At 44.3% G+C, this 19599-nt stretch overlaps 1 pseudogene; it reads right to left on the bottom strand.

Annotated features, from left to right (window-relative positions):
• Nucleotides 1-224: 224 nt before the first annotated feature.
• Nucleotides 225-1210, bottom strand: LOC147978276 (uncharacterized; annotated as a pseudogene).
• Between the last annotated feature and the right edge of the window lie 18389 nt (nt 1211-19599).

The raw sequence follows: 19599 nt of genomic DNA, 5'->3' as shown, positions 1-19599 counted from the left end.
GTGTCCATGTAACACTTGTGATTTCCAGGAAGATGCATGTTGTTGAGTGTGTTCAGAAGTGCTGGGTCGAGGTGTTGCTGATGCCCATTGTAGGTGGGAGTTGTCGGAGCTGGGTTGTATGCCGCGTACGCCTGTGGGGAAGTAGCGGCAGGTCGTGGACCAAGGACGCTAGGAGCGCGCCATGGCTATGGTTGCCACGGAGCTGGAGCAGGGTGTGGATGAAGCTATGCACGCGTTGGAAGGCCAGTCCAGGGATTGTACATCCAGGGCTCGGAGCGGCCTCGTCCTCGGCCGCGGCTGCGATTGTTGCTGAAGGTGTCGTCGCCGCCGCTGTTGGACAAGCCAGAAGAGGGAGCGAGAGGACGCTGAGCACCGTAGCTGTGTCCGCCCCTGGACAATGGAGCGCGTTCACCGCTCGCACTAGGCAATATACTATTACCGCTCGCCCATAGCGCAGTAGCTGAAACGTTCTTTGCATCCGTCTTCTTCTATGCTTCTTCAAGAACAAGGGTCGAGCGTGTCTGGAGGAAAGATGGAAACAACACCTTAAACGGAAGAAAGGACCGTAGGTGGCTGAATTGCTCGTTGAGGCCGTGGAGCATCGTTAGGACAAGCATCTCATCAGAGATGGTTATGCCGACATCACCGAGAGCATCGGAGACTGACTTGAACTTGGTGCAGTAGTCATGGATGGACATGTTTCCTTGCGGTGTGTTGCGGAAGTCAGCGTCAAGGACAAGGGCGCGGCTTTTCTTGTCATCATGGAAGAGGTTGGCGATGGAGTCCCACACCTGCCGCACCGTGGAACCTGGAGCCATGATGATGCCGAACAGCTCGATGGAAATCAAGCCGTAATTCTAGGAGAGCACCATGTAGTCATCACATCACCAATCGAAGGTGGGCGATGTGTCAGAGGGGGTGGTGGCCGCGTCGCCGGTGACGTGGTTGGAGAGGCCATAGCGTCCAAGAGCTACGAGAAAAAGCTCACTCCACTTGGAGTAGTTAGAGTCCTGAGATCGAGGGTGATGGGCACATAGGTTTTGATTGAAGCAACATAGGAGGAGGGTGCAGGGACGGTGGCAGGGGAGGGTGCGACGGCAGCCTTGCCTTGCTCCGCGGCAAGGCGCTTGAGTTCTTCTTCGCGCATCCTGGTGATGGACTCGCGGTTCTTGAGCTCCTCTTCGAGCTTCTGCAACTCGTCGGCATTCATGGTGGTGGGAAAGAAAGAGGTGGTGTTGGGCGCTGGTGTTTAGAGAGAGAGGATCGATCTGCTTGATACCATGTATAAACCGATATGAATCGGGGCTGCTAGCTAGCATGCCTCCTCTCTTCATTATGTCATATATATATATATATTTATATATATATAAACACTATTCTGATCACAACATTAACTTCCCGAGCAACGTGCCTGACCTTCCCCGAGTACTAGGTTGAACTTCAGCTAAATGGTGTCCAAATGGGGCTTGCGATATACCGTTGGAAAAATGTATCATGACCCAAGTTAAATTTTTGGCAAAATGTATCGGTTTAAGAGCAGTTTTGAAAACCATTATTTCTTCACACAAAAAACGTGAATCATATTTTCGATCGCATTTCTAAACTGTTTATCAGAATGAGGCATATAATATGACATTGGAAAGCTGCTGCAAAACCGCTCCTTCCTCATGTTGAAAGATTTCTCTAATTCCCTCTGGTTAAAGAGTAATTTGAAAAAACGTAAAATTTTGCAAACCGAACAGCTGAGTTCGTATTGTCGATGTCATTTCTAAACAGCTAATCCAAACGAGGCATATAATATGGCGTTTGAAAGCTTATGAAAATGCGCTACTTTTTCATTTTGAAAGTTTTTTCCAATTTTGAACGGTTTAAAAGTAATTTAGAAAACGGTACAAGTCCTACCGAGTTCGTATTCTCAAGCTCATTTTTGAACCATGCGTCCGAATGCAGCAAATGATATGGCGTTGGAAAGCTTGAACAAATGCGGAACTTTTTTATACTTATTGTTTCTCGCAATTCCATACAGTTTTAAGTCAGTTTTGAAAATGGATAAAAACGTATTTTCCCCGTAATTTCTACAAACTTTATCAGAATGAGTCAAATAATATAACCGCTGAAAAGCTATGGAAAATGCGAAACTTTTTCATGTTGATGGTTTTACCTGATTCCTAGCTGTTTTCATGTAATTTCGAAAACGGCGAGATCATTTGTTCTGCCTTTATCGTGAAACAGATTCTTCGAAAATGCACCGCGTGAAGAACCTGAACTTTTCGTCGCGTGTACCTGAACTTCACTCTGTTTTTCACGTGCTTTTTTGCTCATAGATCTCCATCCAATGCTAGTAGCTCTCCATCCATTCACCGGAATTGAGCAGGTGATATACTGATGGAAAGCTGCTGTAAACACGCAACTTTCCCGTGTTGATCATTTTTTCATACTCGCGACGATTTTAAATGTTTTTCATCTAAAATTCATTCGGCGTAGTAGTTGAACTTCCTGCTGTTTTCACGTTGAACTTCTATGACGTATTTTTGTTTGTAATTTTCTCATCCATTGTCAGTGTTACACAAATAATATTCTTTTTGTACAAACGTCTCTCACAATAAATTTTTTAACTTTCTCCGACCGAGGACTTGAACTTACACAAATGATATTCCTGTCGTTTTGAGGTAAATTAGAAAATGGCGAGATCATGATTTCTGCCTTCATCGCGAACAGAAATCCACTGCGTAAAGTAGTTAACTTCTGGGGCATGTCTGTTTCAACTTCACTCTGTTTCACTTTATTGTATTTTTTCTTATATGAAATACACACCGTGTAGTACATGAACTTCCGGTTGTTATCATTTTGAACTTCTCTCTGGTTTGAGATAATTATTTTAAAACACCAAAAACTATATTATTTATGTATTTTGGACATCTAAATACATGGTGAACCTCTCTCACAAGAATTTTTTGAACTTTTCCTCGCCGAGCACTTGAACTTCTAGCAACCATTTTTCCGTTTATGAGTTGTTTTTAAAAGTGCAAAAAATGGCGTTGTGTTTTTTAATTTTTGAACAGGTAAATCCTAGGTTTTAATAAACTCCGAATTTCTGTGTTATTTCAATTTGAACTTCACCTTTTTATATTTTTATTAAAGAATTCTATTTGATTTTTATACGAAAAAATCGAGCATTAAAAATACAAGGTGAACCTCTCTCGCAAGGATTTTTGAACCTCCCCAGACAGAGCACTTGAACTTCTTTCAACAAACATTTTAAGCTTTTATTTCTCTATACTTTTATTCTCACCTGAAATGCATTCCTTGTAGTAGTTGGACTTCTGGTTGTTTTCACCTTAAATTTCTGTTCAACATCTGACAAGAATTTTTGAACTTTCTCGGGCCCAGCACTTGAACTTCTAGTAACAAAATTTTAGGCTTTGCATTTTCATTCTTTTTTTAATAGAAAATGCACACCATGGTGTACATGAACTTCTGGCAGTTATCAATCCGACCTTCTGAGATCATGCGTTCTGCCTTCATCTAAATAACAGAGTCCCCAAAAATGCACTTCGTCAAGAGGTTGAACTTCTGGCAGTTATCACTCTGTTTTCACGTGTTGTTTTTTTTCCCGTAACATCCCAACCACATACCAGAAATGAGCAAATGACATACCGATGGAAAGCTGTTGAAAACACACAACTTTCCCCATGTCGATCATTTTTTCATACTCTTGACGGTTGAAATTTTTTTCCAATACATAAAAATGTGTTTTAATTGGTATACATTAAACTTTTAAACCATACATCAGAATGTAGCATATAATATACCGTTGGAAAGCTTATGAATAGGAGCAATGTTTTCATGTAGACAGTTGTCACAAATTCGGTGCCGTTTGACTACAGTTTCAAAAATGGCAAAAACAATATCATTTTTGCCTTTTTTTAACCTGGAACTGAAGGTTGGACGTCTTGCAATATAAATTTTGTACTATGCAGGGAGGAGCACGTGAACTTTTTGGAACGAACCTTCTAAGTTTTAGTTTTGTTATGTTTTACTCTAATCTGAAACGCATTTTGTGTACTAATTGAACTACTTACTGTTTTTACCTTGAACTTATGTGCCATATTTTTGTTTGTAATTCCTCATCTGTTCGGCGAAGTTGCACAAATGATATACCTTTTGGAACATGTTAAAACATACAAATATTTACAATACGATTACTTTGGTTTTGAACAACATACACCAACTTAGTTTTTTCGTCTTTTTGGAATAGAACATATGATATACCCTTTGGGAAAGTTGTTGAATAGGAGAAACTCTTTTCATGTAGAACATTTTTGTTTCAAATTTGAAATGGATTGAGAGAATTATATTAAAACACCAAAAAGAACATGTTTTTGTGTGTTTTTGCACAGGTAAACACACGGCGAACTTCCGTTACAAGAATTATTGAATTTCCTGGGCTGACCACGTGAACTTCTAGCAAAACTCTTTTTAAACTTTTTCCTTGTATTCTTTTTTTCTTTATGAAACACACTCCATGTAGTAGTTAAACCACTTGTTGTTTTCACTTTGAACTTCTCTCTGCTTTTTATGTTGGTTTTTTTGTTTTCTTGAACATGTAAATCCTAGGTTTTAATATACTTTGAACTTCTGTTTTACTTTAGTTTGAACTTTACATTTTTTATTTTTTTAGTACAGAATTACCTTTTTTTAAATAAACATCAAATTTGATTGGTGTTTCATTTTGAACTTCATGGTTGATTCTTTAGTACCGACGAATATCTAAGTTTTTTTTAAAACGATAAATTATTAGTAAACCCGATCCACTTCGTTATTTTTAGTTTGAACCTCTAGTTTTTTAACAATGGTAAAAATTATTTTTTAACTTATTTTAGTTGTACCTTTTATTTTAATTTAAACTTCTTCATTTTATTCTTTACCAAGGAGAAAAAATTGAGTTTCTTATAAACTCCAAACTTATCTTTTTTTAGTTTGAACTTCTTTGCTTTATTTTAGGAAATAAGAACATTTTTAAATAAACACCGAGACATTTTTCATTTTTTTAAATTGAACTTCATGCCCTTATTTTTCCTAGAAACGGGAAGAATTTTGTGTTTCCGTATACATCGAAGTACTTCCGTTATTTTTAGTTTGAACTTCTTCATTTTATTTCTTTGGTAACAAGGAAAATCTATATGTTTTTTATAAACATCGAACTGCTCTATTATTGTAATTTGGACTTCTTGATTTATTTATTTTAGTAACCAAAAAATCCTAGTTTTGTAATAAAAATTTGACCTGCCCATTATTTAAATTTGAAATTCTAGATCTTTTTATATTTTTCCTAGAAACGGGGAAGACTTTGAGTTTTCTGTATACATCTAACTACCGGTTTTTAAAAAAATTGAACTTCTTGAGTTTATTCTTTCAGTAACGAGAAAAATATGAGTTTTGTATAAACATCGAACCGCTCTATTTTTTAAATTTGGACTTCTTTATTTTATTTTCCTTCAACGGAAAAAATCCAAGTTTTGCAATAAATAAATAAAATATTTTGAACCGCTCTGTCACTTTAATTTGACCTTCTAGATTTTTTTAGAAATGGGGGACATCCTTTTTATAACTCTTCAACAACTTTTTGTGTTTAGTTTGAACTTATTTGTTTTCTAATTTAGTAATTGGGAAAATTCGAGTTTTTGTAATAAACATCAACAAATCTTTCTTGACAACAATTCATGAACTTTCTTGAACTTGACATTCTCGAACACAACATTTTTTAACCTTTCACAAAAATAACAATATGTACTCAACATACTTTGACCTTCTCGAACACAATAGTTTGAACTACGCAAAAAAATACACAGTTGAACAAGCACAACAACAGAGCAATTTCTCTTCTACTATACTTTCTCTAAATGACGTCTCGTTCACATATGAGAAAGTAATGCATCAACTTAGGAGTAGCTTTGTTTCTTTTAACAAACAAGATGTTATGTCTGAAATCCAGTAGCAGTACTCCTCCAAGCATTAACACAAACATGTTGTGGGCAACAAACACCAACAGAAAGAGAGATTGAGCAGCATCAATAATATATAGACGAGAGAGATTAGAACAATGGCAGTAGCTAAGTTGAATATCAAACCGCCGCTATCCCTCACTCTTAACTTTTGGGCATTCTCGTATCTGAACTTCACAGTGAACAAGAGGAAGTTGGATGCCATGGCTCATGGCCACCAGTCGCGCCCTACTTCCCCTGTTAATGCCCTACTAGATGGAGGAAGTAACCAGTAGACATGTAGTAGCACAGGTCAAAAAACTGAAGCAATGGCACTGGCTAGCAACCGCACTGGAGTAAGAAGGTCACAGCCTGCGGGGGAGGAAGTCCATCATGCACAGGAGGAAGAAGACACACTACAGGGATGGCAGGGGTCGATGGCGTGCGAGAAGCCGGCGGCTGCACGCAGAGCATCTACAGGAGATGGCTCGGTCGCCGCCATTAGTTGTTGGTTGAGGGAAAAAATAGAGATGGTAGTCGTTAGGTGATTTACTTGAACGGCGCCGGTTGGTGTAGTTGAACGGCAGGAGGAAGGAGGAGGAAGATGCAGTGGGTCAAGCTTGCACATGTGGCGGTAGGCGGGAGGAAGATGTTCAAGGGAGGATGGGGATGGGGCTGTGGAGGAGGAGGGCGCGCCGGAGCAGAGGGCAGTCCGCTTCGAAGGGGAGGGAAGGCCGCGCCGGACGGGGTGGAAGGTCGTGCCGGAGCAGAGGCGAGGCGGCGCATCGGCCGGAACCAGGGGAGGGGGCAGCGCACCGGCCAGAACCAGGGGAGGGGGCGGCGCGACTTCCCGATCCGGGGACGGGGCGGGGCCTGTGAAGGTGAGGTGGCCGAGGTGTGGAGGGGCGAGGAGGGGGTTCCGAGGAGGGCTCGCGCCAGGGGTAGAATCTAGGGAGGAGGCGCGGCGGGGGGGGATATGGGAGTGGGAGCCGGCCTTGTCCCGGCTGGGGGGGTGGGGGGCTCGCCGGCCATTGGGAGGAGGGAGGGGCACGCGGCGGCGTGGATGGGGCCGGCGCCGGCGGGGGTGGGGGTGGGTTGGGAGGGGCGCATGGGAGAGGGAGGCGGGTGGATCCAGAGATGTGGGGGAGGTGGAGGAGAAGGTGGAGGAGAAGGTGGAGGAGATTTTTTCTTTTTCTTTCCGCGGTTCGGGAGTTCCTGCGTGCGCCCTTATATAGGGTGATCGTGACAGAAATAACTATTCTAATCGCGGGATTAGAATAGTGTTGTCCTATACACATACACACACATTTGGGCTATTTTGTTTCACATAACAGAATATTATTCGGTTACCCTACTTGAACTGACGTAGTTTGCAGGTTGCACTGACGTGTGATGACCCACAAGTGTATGGGATCTATCGTAGCCTTTTCGATAAGTAAGAGTGTCAAACCCAACGAGGAGCAGAAGGAAATGATAAGCAATTTTTAGTAAGGTATTCTCTGCAAGCACTGAAATTGTCGGAAACAGATAGTTTTGTGATAAGGTACCTCCTTCACCGGCGGCTGTTCGGGTAGGAGGTAAGGGTCCGTGTGGAAGGACGGGTTTTTCTCGACTTGCTTCAAATGGACCTATATTCTTTCTACACCCTTGTACCAACATGAGAAGCATCCATGACTAGTTCCATTAATTTTCGAGTAAGGAAGACCAACGCTTAAATTAGACGAAATGGTCCCTCTAGAATGCGGTGATTTTTTCAACCACCTCCAAATCACCCAAATTTAGGCACACATGATCTCTTGCACAAAAAAAGCTAGGTTTCCAAGGTTTTATATTTTTTTGAATTTATACTGCCCTCTAGACCGACTGATCAAAACATCGGTCTATACCTCAAGGGGGCATTGTAAAATATATTTTACAAATTTTCTTTGATAGACATGTTTGGCACATGTGGGTCACCGTGTAAAAGAAAATGTGGGTGATTTGGAGGTGATGGAAAAAATCACGATGATAAAACCCTAAAATATTAATTTTCATTGATTTTCGACGTTTTTATTAATTTTCTAGGGTTATCCCTCCCTCTGATCACTCTGACAAGCATGTACTTAGCTTAACATCAATGCCATGAAAACAGGAATCAGAACCGTATTAGATTTTGATCCCACACACACATGCAAACACAACAGAATACAAAATAGATAACACAAATCACAGACTCTAGGTACTAGGATTATCAGATTGAACTTGTAATGCATAACAACTTCTGGTATTTAAACATATCACATGAAATAGTGAGACAACTAGAAATGCAAAAAAGCTTGTGGTGTTGAGGTTGAGCAAGTGACTTTTATTGTGAGGCGCAGCATCTTCAGCAACCACTCCATGATTCCACATGTAGCATATAAGTAACTGAAAGTTTCAGATTGAATACAGTTGGTACTGGAAAAATGACAGTACGGTAATTTGAAGATGCCAAGGAAATCTATCACAACAACTGTAGGAGGATACAAATTTGAATACAAAGTTCATAGAAGTTAATGTTAAATTAATAAGACCTTTGCAAGATGCAAAATCATTGCTGTGATGAGAGTAAATAGCATGTAGGCCATAGCACATGCAAGAAGCACTTACAGGAAGTGAAGCAATAGGTTGTACGGCACGGCAACATGAGTAAGCCAACATCCCTACAAAAATTATTTCACTGCTTATGTCTATTTTTTCTGAATCATTAGGAAGCCCTAAATATTTGGATGCAAGATCACCGACAGGGCACTACTGAAATATTTCAGTGTCTACATCTCTGTACTTAAAGTGCATTACTGAAATATTTCAGTGGCTACGTGTATGTGTACTGAAATAGCACCACTGAAACATTTCAGTTGCTACATGCGTGTACTGAAACAGCACCACTGAAATATTTCATTTCGTACGTGCGTGTACTGAAAGTGAACCACAGAAATATTTCAGTGGGTACGTGCGTGTATTGAAAGTGCACCACCGAAATATTTCAGAGGCTATGTGCTTGTACTGAAACAGCACCACCGAAATATTTCAATGGCTACGCGCGTGTACTGAAACTGCTGCATCGAAATATTTCAGGGGTTGCGTGCATGTACTGAAACTGCAGTACTGAAATATTTCAGTGTCTACCCGTGTGTACTGAAATTGCATTGCACTACTGAAATTTTTTAGTGTGTACCCGTGTGTACTGCAATTGCACTACTCAAATATTTTAGTGTGAACCTGTCAGTACTAAAATATTTCAATGCCTATTGGGCTACAACTATCTACTAAACTTGCAGTATTGAAATATTTTAGTGTCAACCCAGAGTCTATCACTCTAAACTGTCTACTAAACTTGTCTGGAGGCACTTCTTGCAGACAAAATATTACAAGTTCAATTTACACAAATTGCATCACGTAATTTGAACACAACTCTTGAGGTGACAGACAAAATTTCCTATCATGGATACCACTCCAGCACATGAAAACGTAGCAAGTAAACATAGCAATGCAATATGCCTAGAGTCATTCTAGCCTCGTCGATCAAACTAAGCTGCAATCCAGAGGCTACAGATTCAAGTACACAGGTAGCAAGAACATATTGCAGAGAATTAAATTAAGCAAGTGGCAAGTAATGATGAATGAAATTCAGCAATCTTACCCTAAACATAGCTACGGCTTCCGTTCAGACGAGGAGAGCGGCAAGGGATGCGTGGAGAACGGCGGGGAAGCGATGTCGCGACCACTGTCCTCCTCCTCTTGCGCTTCGGAGTCATCTCTGACTCACTTGGAGGCTCCATAATCTGCAACGGCACCTCGTGCACCATGGGTTTCTGATCCAGTGGATGCTCTACCATGGATCTGAACGCCCACCACCTCCGCCTGGTCCACGAGCTGGACGAATCGGCCTGCTCCATTGCCCAGAGGAGGATCTCGATCTTCTTCTTTGGTTGTGCGAGCAGGGGGGGGGGAGCTTTGTCTTCTCCCTCTTTGTAATATCCTTGTAAGTGGCCATTGCCGTCCGGTTCATTTGCCTTATGTTGTGAAACCAAGAACGGATCTCCAATAACCTGGCCATCTTGACCTGGTCGCCACTGGCCATCTTGACCTGGTCGCCACCGGCGATCTCCACGAAGTCGGTGTTCTCGTCGCCGGCGATCTGCTCGATCTGCTGCTCCATCAAGGTTCTTGCGTGGATGGAAGAGTGGGCTGGATGTGGAAGATGAGAAGAGCAAAGTTGCGGCCGCAAGAATGAGGAGAAGGCTAGGAGATGGTCGCGGTTGTAATGGTGATGGAAGAGGGGAAGGACCACGGCGGCGGCTTTGCATTGGATGAGAGGGGCGGCTATTTTGCATTGGACGAGAGGGGCGACGGTTTTGCATTGGACAAGAGGGCCCCACCTCGTCATATATTTCCTAGGACTAAAATGCCCCTAGACTAATAGTACTTTCGAGTACTTTCGAGTACTTTCATCTACGTACTTTCGAGTACTACGTATGTATGCGCCGTTAGATCGAGACAAACGAACGGCTCCAAAAAATGCCAACTACTGTAAAAGTTGTATTCAAATTATATACGTCGTATGTCTTTTGGTATGTGGATATGGACTAGGGTGATGACAGCGCAGGTGCCAAGGGGGCACCGACTGATGAGGCTGGACAAGAGGTGTCCAACGGATCGGGCCCTGTTGCTTAGCTGCCTGGGGACGGGCTCGGGGTCGGGATGGCACCTTCATCCTCGGTGCCTATGAGTTCTCTGAGGTTTGGGTCATTTGAGCCAGCTTCTGCCCCTCCTAAACTCTGGAGCGACCGGGTGGAATCCGATGATGTGTTTGAGCGCACGCTTCCTGTTCTGGAGTTTGATGCTACTGATAGTCCCATGATTGGAGGCTTGGTGAGGACTTCCTCCACAACGAGCTTCGTTGGGGGAGGGGAGGTGGAGTTTGAGGTGGCTTCTCTCTCTCCCACTCTCCCGGCGGTCTCGATCCAGGAGATGACGTCTACTGTGGAGGATTCTTCTAGGGGAGGGAGTCCAGCGCAGGTGGCCTCGACTTCTTCTCCTCCTATCCTGGCGTCGGAGATGCCGACGACGGGAGGGCGTGGGGGAGGTGGTCCGGGGCAGGTGACCTTGGTCCCCTCTTCTTCTGCGGTGGCCAGAGTGGCCACTTCTCCTGTGGCGCAGGGAGGTGGTCTGGGGCAGGTGGCCTCGACCCCCCCCCTCTTCCCCTATGACGGTCAGGAAGGCCGCGTCTCCTGCGGCACCGGTGTCACCCTATAGCCAGAGGGTTGGGGCGGGAGGAGTTCTCGGGAAAGCGGCCCACGCGCTCCCCTCTCCTGGCATACTGGCGGCCCAGGTCCTCGGTTTGAGGCACTCGTCTGGGGCCTGGGAGCCCACCGCCGCTTCCTCCGGTAACTCTGGCTGACCCTTCGTGGGATTTAGCAAGATGAATTACTTGGGAGGAGGTCATTGCCTTTGGTGGGATCCCAGACCCGATCTCTGTGGGGTGACGGATGAGTTGTCGTCTCCAGGAGTACCCGGAGATCGATGACATGCAGCAGAGGTGCGCTATGAGGGCGGCCAAGCTTCGTGACATGGAGGTCACTACTGGTATGCCGGTCAACGTTTCTAATTCAATCTTGCATTTTTCTAATGAGGAGATTATTAATAATGCAAACCAATTAGGAGTTTCTCTAGGGAGTAATGATAGTGAAACGTCCAACTCGTTTAATGATATCCTAGATTTGGAAGCGGAGCGCGCTTAGAAACGATTCGAAACCTAGCAGCGGTAAAACCCATGAACAATGCAGAGATTGATGAGTTTGGGGTTAGAGTGCTCGATAATTTTTGGGATCTTGCACCATCCACTCCTGAGTCCGAGGAAGAGGATGCAACTCTAGAGGATGAAGTAGCTAGACCCACTGAGCCCGGTTATGAGGACCGGATGGAGGACCAAAGCAAACCCAAACGCATGTGGAAGAGGAAGATTTATCCCACTTCAACGGTTCGTAGGAGTGCTAGGATCCAGACTACCAAAAAATCATGATGAAATATGAAAGGAATCTTTTGGAATAGCAGAGATATGAAAGACTTGGCTAAAAGAAGGTTTCTTGCAGAGGCGTCTCTCGAGGATAGATTAGATTGTATTGCTCTCTCGGAAACTGGTAGAGATAATTTTGCGCCCCAATTTCTCAACACTTTATCGGGCGGTGTCGATTTCGATTGGCATTGCCTACCTCCACGAGGAAGATCGGGTGGGACCTTACTTCGAGTGAGATGCGATTCGCTGGAAGTCCGAAGTGTAGTGATGGGTGACTTCACGGTTAAGTTTCGGGTCAGGTCCAAAGCTGATGGGTTTAACTGGGATCTGGTTGTGGTTTATGGTGCCACGCAGCCCGAGGTTAAACCGGAGTTTTTGGCGGACCTTGTTCGAATCTGCGGATCCGAGCATCTCCCAATTTTAGTTGGGGGTGACTTCAATATCATTAGGAGTAGAGAGGAAAAGAATAATGATAATTTTGATGGCAGATGGTCGTTCATGTTTAATACCATTATTAAAAGCTTGGATCTAAGAGAGATAGAGCTTTCCGGTAGAAAATTTACTTGGGCTAATGCTTTGCCAAACCCAACGTTTGAGAAGCTGGATCGAGTCCTCGCGAGTGTCGAGTGGGAACAGATATTCCCTTTGGTAACGGTCCAGGCTCTCTCGTGCGGAATCTTGGATCACGCACCTTTATTCGTGGACTCGGGTGAGCCAAACCACGTGGGAAACAAAAAATCCTTTTCTTTCGAGCTGGCATGGTTTGAACGTGAAGGATTCTTGGATCTGATTACCAGGGAATGGGCTAAGGATGCAGGAGGTAGGACTTCTGTTAAGCGATGGCAGAATAAGATTAGGCATTTGAGAAGTTTCTTACGGGGGTGGGCTAAGCACCTTAGTGGGATTTATAAGATTGAAAAGGAAAGGCTCCTTTCACTTATTCAGTCCCTATATTTAAAAGCCGAATCCACGATTTTGCAAGCCACAGAGCTTCATGATAAACTAGATGCGGAGATGAGGTTGAAAGAACTTCTCCGCGAAGAGGAATTAAAGCGGGCGTTGCGGGCTAAGGTCTGCAAAGTTGTCCAGGGGGATGCGAACACTCAATTCTGTCACTTGATTGCTAATGGCAAGCATAGAAAGAAGAGAATCTTTCAGCTTGAACAAGATGAAGGAACTATTTTAGGACCGGACAACCTAAAACTTTACATAACCGAGTATTATAAGTTGTTAGTTGGGCCTCCGAACGATAGTTGTGTGTCCCTCGATGAGTCCAAGATTGAGGATGTACCTCAACTAACTGCTAATGATAATGATATTTTGGTTGCCCCGTTCTCGGGGAAGGAGGTGTTTGAAGCTATTGCGCATATGAAAAACAATAAGGCTCTAGGGCCGGATGGATTCTCGGCGGAGTTCTATAAAAATTGTTGGCATATTATTAAGGGGGATTTGTTACCAATGTTCCATGATCTATTCTCTAGACAGCCTCAGTTATTTCACTTAAATTTTGGAACAATAACACTGCTTCCTAAGAAAACGGATGTGAGAATCGACCAGTTCAGGCCGATTTGCCTTCTCAATGTTAGTTTCAAAATTTTCACCAAGGTTGGGACAAATCGGCTCACACAGATTGCGCATTCTGTGGTGGAGCATTCCCAAACTGCTTTCATGCTGGACAGAAACATCCTAGAAGGGGTGGTGGTCCTTCATGAAATGCTCCATGAAATTCACTCGAAAAAATTAGGTGGAGTTGGTTTTAAGGTGGATTTCGAGAAAGCGTACGATAAAGTCAAATGGACATTCCTTCAACGGGCATTGCGTATGAAAGGTTTTGATGAAGCTTGCCACCGCCAGGTTGAATCGTTTACGCAAAAAGGGAGTGTTGGAATTAAAGTGAATGACGAAATATGTCATTATTTCCAGACACATAAGGGCCTGAGACAAAGGGATCCGATGTCCCCTATCCTGTTCAACATTGTAGTTGATATGTTGGCAATTATGATAGGAAGAGCTAAGGAGGCTGGTCAAGTGGGTGGCCTGGGGGTGTGTCCATCCTTCAGTACGCTGATGATACAATCATCTTTATGGAGCATGACTTGGCCAAAGCGAGAAATATGAGGCTGGTGTTATGCCTTTTTGAACAATTGACCGGGTTAAAGATTAACATTCACAAAAGTGGGTTGTTCTGCTTTGGTAGAGCCAATGACGAACAAGAGGCATATAGGCAATTGTTTGGGTACGAATTGGGGGATTTACCTTTTACATGCTTAGGAATACTAATCCACCATCGTAAGCTGACAAACAAAGAATGGAAGTGTATCGAGGACCGATTTGAAAAGAAACTGAGTTGCTGGAAGGGCAAGCTCAAGTCATACGGAGGCCGATTAATTCTGATAAACTCGGTTCTCACGAGTATGCCTATGTTTCTTTTGTCGTTCTTCGAAGTCCCAGTTGGAGTTAGGAAATGACTTGAGTTCTATCGATCACGATTCTTCTGGCAGGGTGATGAACTTAAAAGAAAATACCGTCTCGCCAAAATGGGATATCATCTGTCGACCGAAAGACCAAGGGGGTCTTGGTATTGAGATTCTTGAGGTCAAGAATAGATGTCTTCTCAGAAAGTGGCTGTGGAAGTTATCGAGTGAGACTGATGCCACTTGGGTGCAAATCCTCCTTAGCAAGTATCTTCACTCCAAAACTTTGTCCCAGTTGACAGTAAGGCCGACTGACTCACCTTTTTGGAAAGGGCTTATGAAAGTCAAACTAACCTTGTTTAATAGGACAAAGTTTCTTATTAGTATCGGTGCTAGTACGCGATTCTAGGAGGATACCTTGGCTCTGAGAGACTCCCCTAGCCATTCAATACCCGTCTTTGTATCGTATTGTTCAACGACGTGAGGCGTTCATTGCAACGGTACTTCAATGCATCCCCCTTAATATTCAGTTCAGAAGGACGCTAGTTGGCAACCGTTGGGAAGAATGGCTCCATCTCGTAGGTAGACTGATGGAGGGTCAGCTTTCTCAACAGCCCTATAAATTACGCTGGAAGCTTACTAGGTCTGGAGAATTTACAGTTAAATCAATATATGTTGATGTTATCAATTCAAGCTCGATTCCTAGTTCCAAACATGCTTGGGCTGTCAAAGTCCCTTTGAAAATCAAAGTGTTTATGTGGTTTGTCCATAAACAAGTTATTTTCACCAAGGACAATTTGACAAAGCGTAATTGGACAGAACCTACTAGGTGTAGTTTCTGTGATCGGGATGAAACGATCAAAAACCTTTTTCTTGATTGCCCATTATCCAAAGTTCTATGGCGGAAAGTCCATATTGCTTTTAATTTTACTCCACTGAGTTTTGTCAACACGTTATTTGAAACGTGGCTTAACGGGATAGAGCCCGAAACAGCGAGACATATTCACGTAGGAGTCTATGCTTTATTATGGGCAGTCTGGAATTGCAAAAATGATTTGGTTTTTAATAGGACAACAAATATTCATTTTTTGCAGGTTATTTTCCAAGCCACGACGCGGATCCGTTTGTGGTCGCTACTCACTCCGACGGAGGCCAGGGAGCGTTTGGTTACTGGATCTATCCGCTGGGAGATGGTAGCACGGGATATCCACTGGTAGAAAAAGGGCCTATAGTCCCGGTTCGTAAGGGCCTTTAGTCCCGGTTCAGGAACCGGGACTAAAGTGTCGGTACTAATACCTCCACCCTTTAGTCCCGGTTCAATCCAGAACCGGGACCAAAGGGTCTCCTGACTGGGCTCTGCGCACTGCCCACGTGGAGGGCCTTTGGTCCCGGTTGGTGGCACCAACCGGGACCAATAGGCATCCACGCGTCAGCACTTCTGTGGCTGGGGTTTTTGTTTTTTTTTGAAAGGGGGGAGGGGGTTGGGGGTTTTAGGGGGTTAATTTAGGTGTTTCATATATTGTGTTAGCTAGTTATAATTAATAGAGAGAAGTGTCCTCTGTTATGTCTGTGCTTGGTCGACGCTACGTACTATACATACGTATATAGAGAGGACTAGACACGCTAGCTAGCTAGTAAGCAAACGAAGGAAACAGAAGATCGTCATGAACATATATGCATATATACATAGAGAAGTGATATCGACCACCTCTCCTTCTCCGAGAGATTGGTCGAACAACAAGTTCTCGTATATCTATCTGACACTACCGGCTACATATATACAGTAATTATCTCTTACAAATATAATCATACGGACTCAGGGTTAACATAGAATTCTCCGTCTTCAGGGATCACGTGGTCAAGAAGAATGCCGCCAATTCCTCTTGAATTCCTCGCATGCGAGCTGGTGCTAGGAGTTCATCCCGCTTCCGAAACATCTAATTTAAAGAAGGGGGTCAATACATATATATATGAATGAATGAAACTCAACACAAATGATGGTAATAAAATAAAATTGTGAATGTTGTTATTTACGTACTTCATATTGTTCGTCAGTGTAGCCCCGCTCACAGATCGTGTGGCGGATGGACTCGCAAACATAGTAACCACAGAAATCATTCCCTTGTTGCTGCCACAACCACTTTACAAGAAATAGAGGTTAATCAAACTGATAAGCAAGAATGCCAATTGGTATTGATGAAACTAGCGCTTGAATGACTAGTATATGTGCTTAAAATGCTACTATAGCTAGTACTTACTTTCGGGTGTCTAAATTGCAGCTCCTTCGGCAGTCCCGGAGCTTTTCTGGTGAATTTTCTCCAAACCCTGCCGGACAAAGAAAACAATTACTTGATATATCAGGAAATGAACAAAGTTGCTGATATGGTGGATAATGATCGATTTAACTTACTTCTCGAGTATTTGAGTCATGTCTGCATAGTCCTTGGGATCTTTTCGTCTTGAGTCTAAGATGGTTACTAGTCCCTGCTCAAGCTTAATATGTAGGAGAATATAGTGGAAACTGCACACGCATGCATAACTCATCAATTACATTACTATAACCTTGACTAATATATAAGGGAAACCGAATACGCACAAGACAGTAACACTCACTTGAAGTTGTAAGGAAAGAGTATTATATCTTTGTTTTGATTTGTTATCAACGATTCTAGCATGCTGGCCTCGGTTTCTGCGGCATGAAATTTAACCTGAGTTGCATCTATGAGATTTGTGTTAATGAACCCAATATCACCGACTTGTCTTTTCTTCAATTCGATGATCTTCAATCTGCATAATATAGTGAGGATGATTATAAATACATGCAATGAAAGAGCTAAGCTATATAGAGAAACTTAATGACAGAAGTAGTATTACTTACAGACAGTAGCAGGTGACAGTTGCTTTATCGAGGGCCAATTGATTGAAGAACTGATAGAACTCCTCAAATGGAACAGGCAACAGATCAATTCCAACGAGGTCATGCTCCGGTTTAACTCTCGCATACAAAGTACTCCTCCCCCCAGAGTCTCTGCAGATTTTCAAGTACCAATCATGCAATCTTCGCATCATCGTTGATAGAGATCTTTCATCTTTGACGAGAGGCTTCCCGTACTCGTATCTTTGTATCTGCACGTCCATGGGGTCATAATGTACTTCGTCGGGCAGGTAATCTGCAGGATTGCTATAACCGGGCACCATCCTCGGATCATTATCGACGTTGTGGCTAGGCACCTTGAGCGGGGGGCACGATTGCTTCGCTTGTTCGCCGAGCTGGGCAATTTGTTTCCCAGCTCGTCGTTGTTTCAGCCTTTGATCACTGACAGTACTTCCCGACCACTCCGCTTCGGCAAATTCCTTTCCAATAATGCGGTCATAGTTTCCTTTCGGCGAATCAGACTTCGGTGGTTTTGTCAGGGCAGCCAGAGTGCGCTTCACTTTCACCCGATCTACCTTCTCCTCCAGAGGTGGATGTTTCTTTGCTTTCACCCCTTCAAAGAATTTCTTCACTTCTTCTCGCGCGATCTCGGCGTTCTCCTCCTGGGTCCTCTCGTATGGTAACTTCTCTGGAGTCTTCAGAGAAGGACCGAATCTGTATGTCCTCCCGCCTCTGGTTGTACTGCTAGACGCCGACCGAGCAGACGTAGCGGTTGTCTTCTTTACTTGCTTAAGCGGCGGAGGAGAAGGACTACGACGCGCCGGAGCAGCTGGAGCGGCGGCAGGTCTCTTCCGCCCTTGCTGACGAGGCGAAGAAGGAGGAGGCGGGCTGCTCGGGCGCGTCGGCGCAGGCGGAGAAGTAGGCGGAGTGCCGCCGCGCGCCGGAGAAGGAGCCAGCCGAGGGCCCTGATCGTCACTCGCCGGAGGAGGAGGAGGCAGTGGAGGCGGAGTGCCCTGACTCGCCGGAGGAGGAGGAGGAGGCGGTGGCGTCCAGTTCGGAAGGTTGATGAGGTCCTTCCGCCATAGGCATGGAGTCTTCAGAGCAGACCCCAGCCGAGTCTCCCCTTCACCGGTAGGGTGGTCAAGCTGGAGGTCCTCAAATCCCTCCGTTATCTCATCCACCATCACCCTAGCATATCCTTCTGGAATCGGCCGGCAGTGAAAAGTTGCGTCGGGTTCAGTAGGATAAACAGAGCCAACAGCCGCCTTGACCTTTAAATTCATCCATTGCGTCATAAGGTGGCAATTTTGAGACTCCGTGATAGCATCCACGGGATAGCTGGCAGGAGCCGTCAAGGCATGCTCTAGCTGAAGCAGCTCGGTGGAAGCCACGCTGCTTCTGCGCTGAGATGGCGGGGTAGCTTCCGGGGAGGCTTCGGCAGTACGTTTGCTGCGATTTGCTTCTCGTTCCTCTATCGCGTCCACCCTTGCTTGCAGCGCCTGCATTTGGGTCTGCTGCACTTTTTTCCTCCTCTCATGGGATTTGTAACCGCCTGCGTCCGGAAACCCAACCTTCCACGGAACGGAGCCTGGCGTGCCTCGTGTCCGTCCAGGGTGCTCAGGATTCCCGAGGGCCATTGTGAGCTCGTCGTTCTCTCTGTCTGGAAAGAACGTCCCTTCCTGCGCTGCTTCGATATACTGCTTAAGCTTACTGACTGGTATGTCCATTTGATCATTCGTCCAAATGCACTTCCCTATTTCAGGGTCCAGGGTTCCGCCAGCCCCGAAGAACCAAGTCCGGCAACGGTCTGGCCAGTTATTTGTCTCTTGTTCGATCCCTTTATGAACCAGATCATTCTCACTCTTGGACCACTTAGGCCGGGCTACGAGGTAGCCACCTGACCCCGTGCGATGGTGAAGCTTCTTCTTCGCAGCATTTTGCTTGTTTGTCGCCGACATCTTCTTACTCTTTTCTGATGTCTTGTGGGCCACAAATGCGGGCCAGTGATCTCTGATCTTCTCATATCTGCCCTTGAATTCTGGTGTCTCATTTTTTCGACAAACTTATTCAGCTCTTTCTTCCACCTCCTGAATAGTTCTGCCATCCTCTTTAGAGCAAAAGACTTGATTAATTTCTCTTTAACTGGGTTCTCTGGATTATCCTCAGGCGGTAGGGTGAAATTTGACTTCAGCTCAGTCCAAAGATCATTTTTCTGCATATCATTGACATAAGACACCTCAGGGTCTTCTGTAGCTGGCTTAAACCATTGCTGGATGCTTATCGGGATCT

The sequence above is a fragment of the Triticum urartu genome, chromosome 3A (genome assembly GCF_056163025.1).
Source record: "Triticum urartu cultivar PI428250 chromosome 3A, HENAU_Tu73, whole genome shotgun sequence".
In the NCBI taxonomy this organism is placed as follows: domain Eukaryota; kingdom Viridiplantae; phylum Streptophyta; class Magnoliopsida; order Poales; family Poaceae; genus Triticum; species Triticum urartu.
Note: the sequence above shows the minus strand (reverse complement) of the source record. Positions and strands in the feature narration are given on the sequence as shown.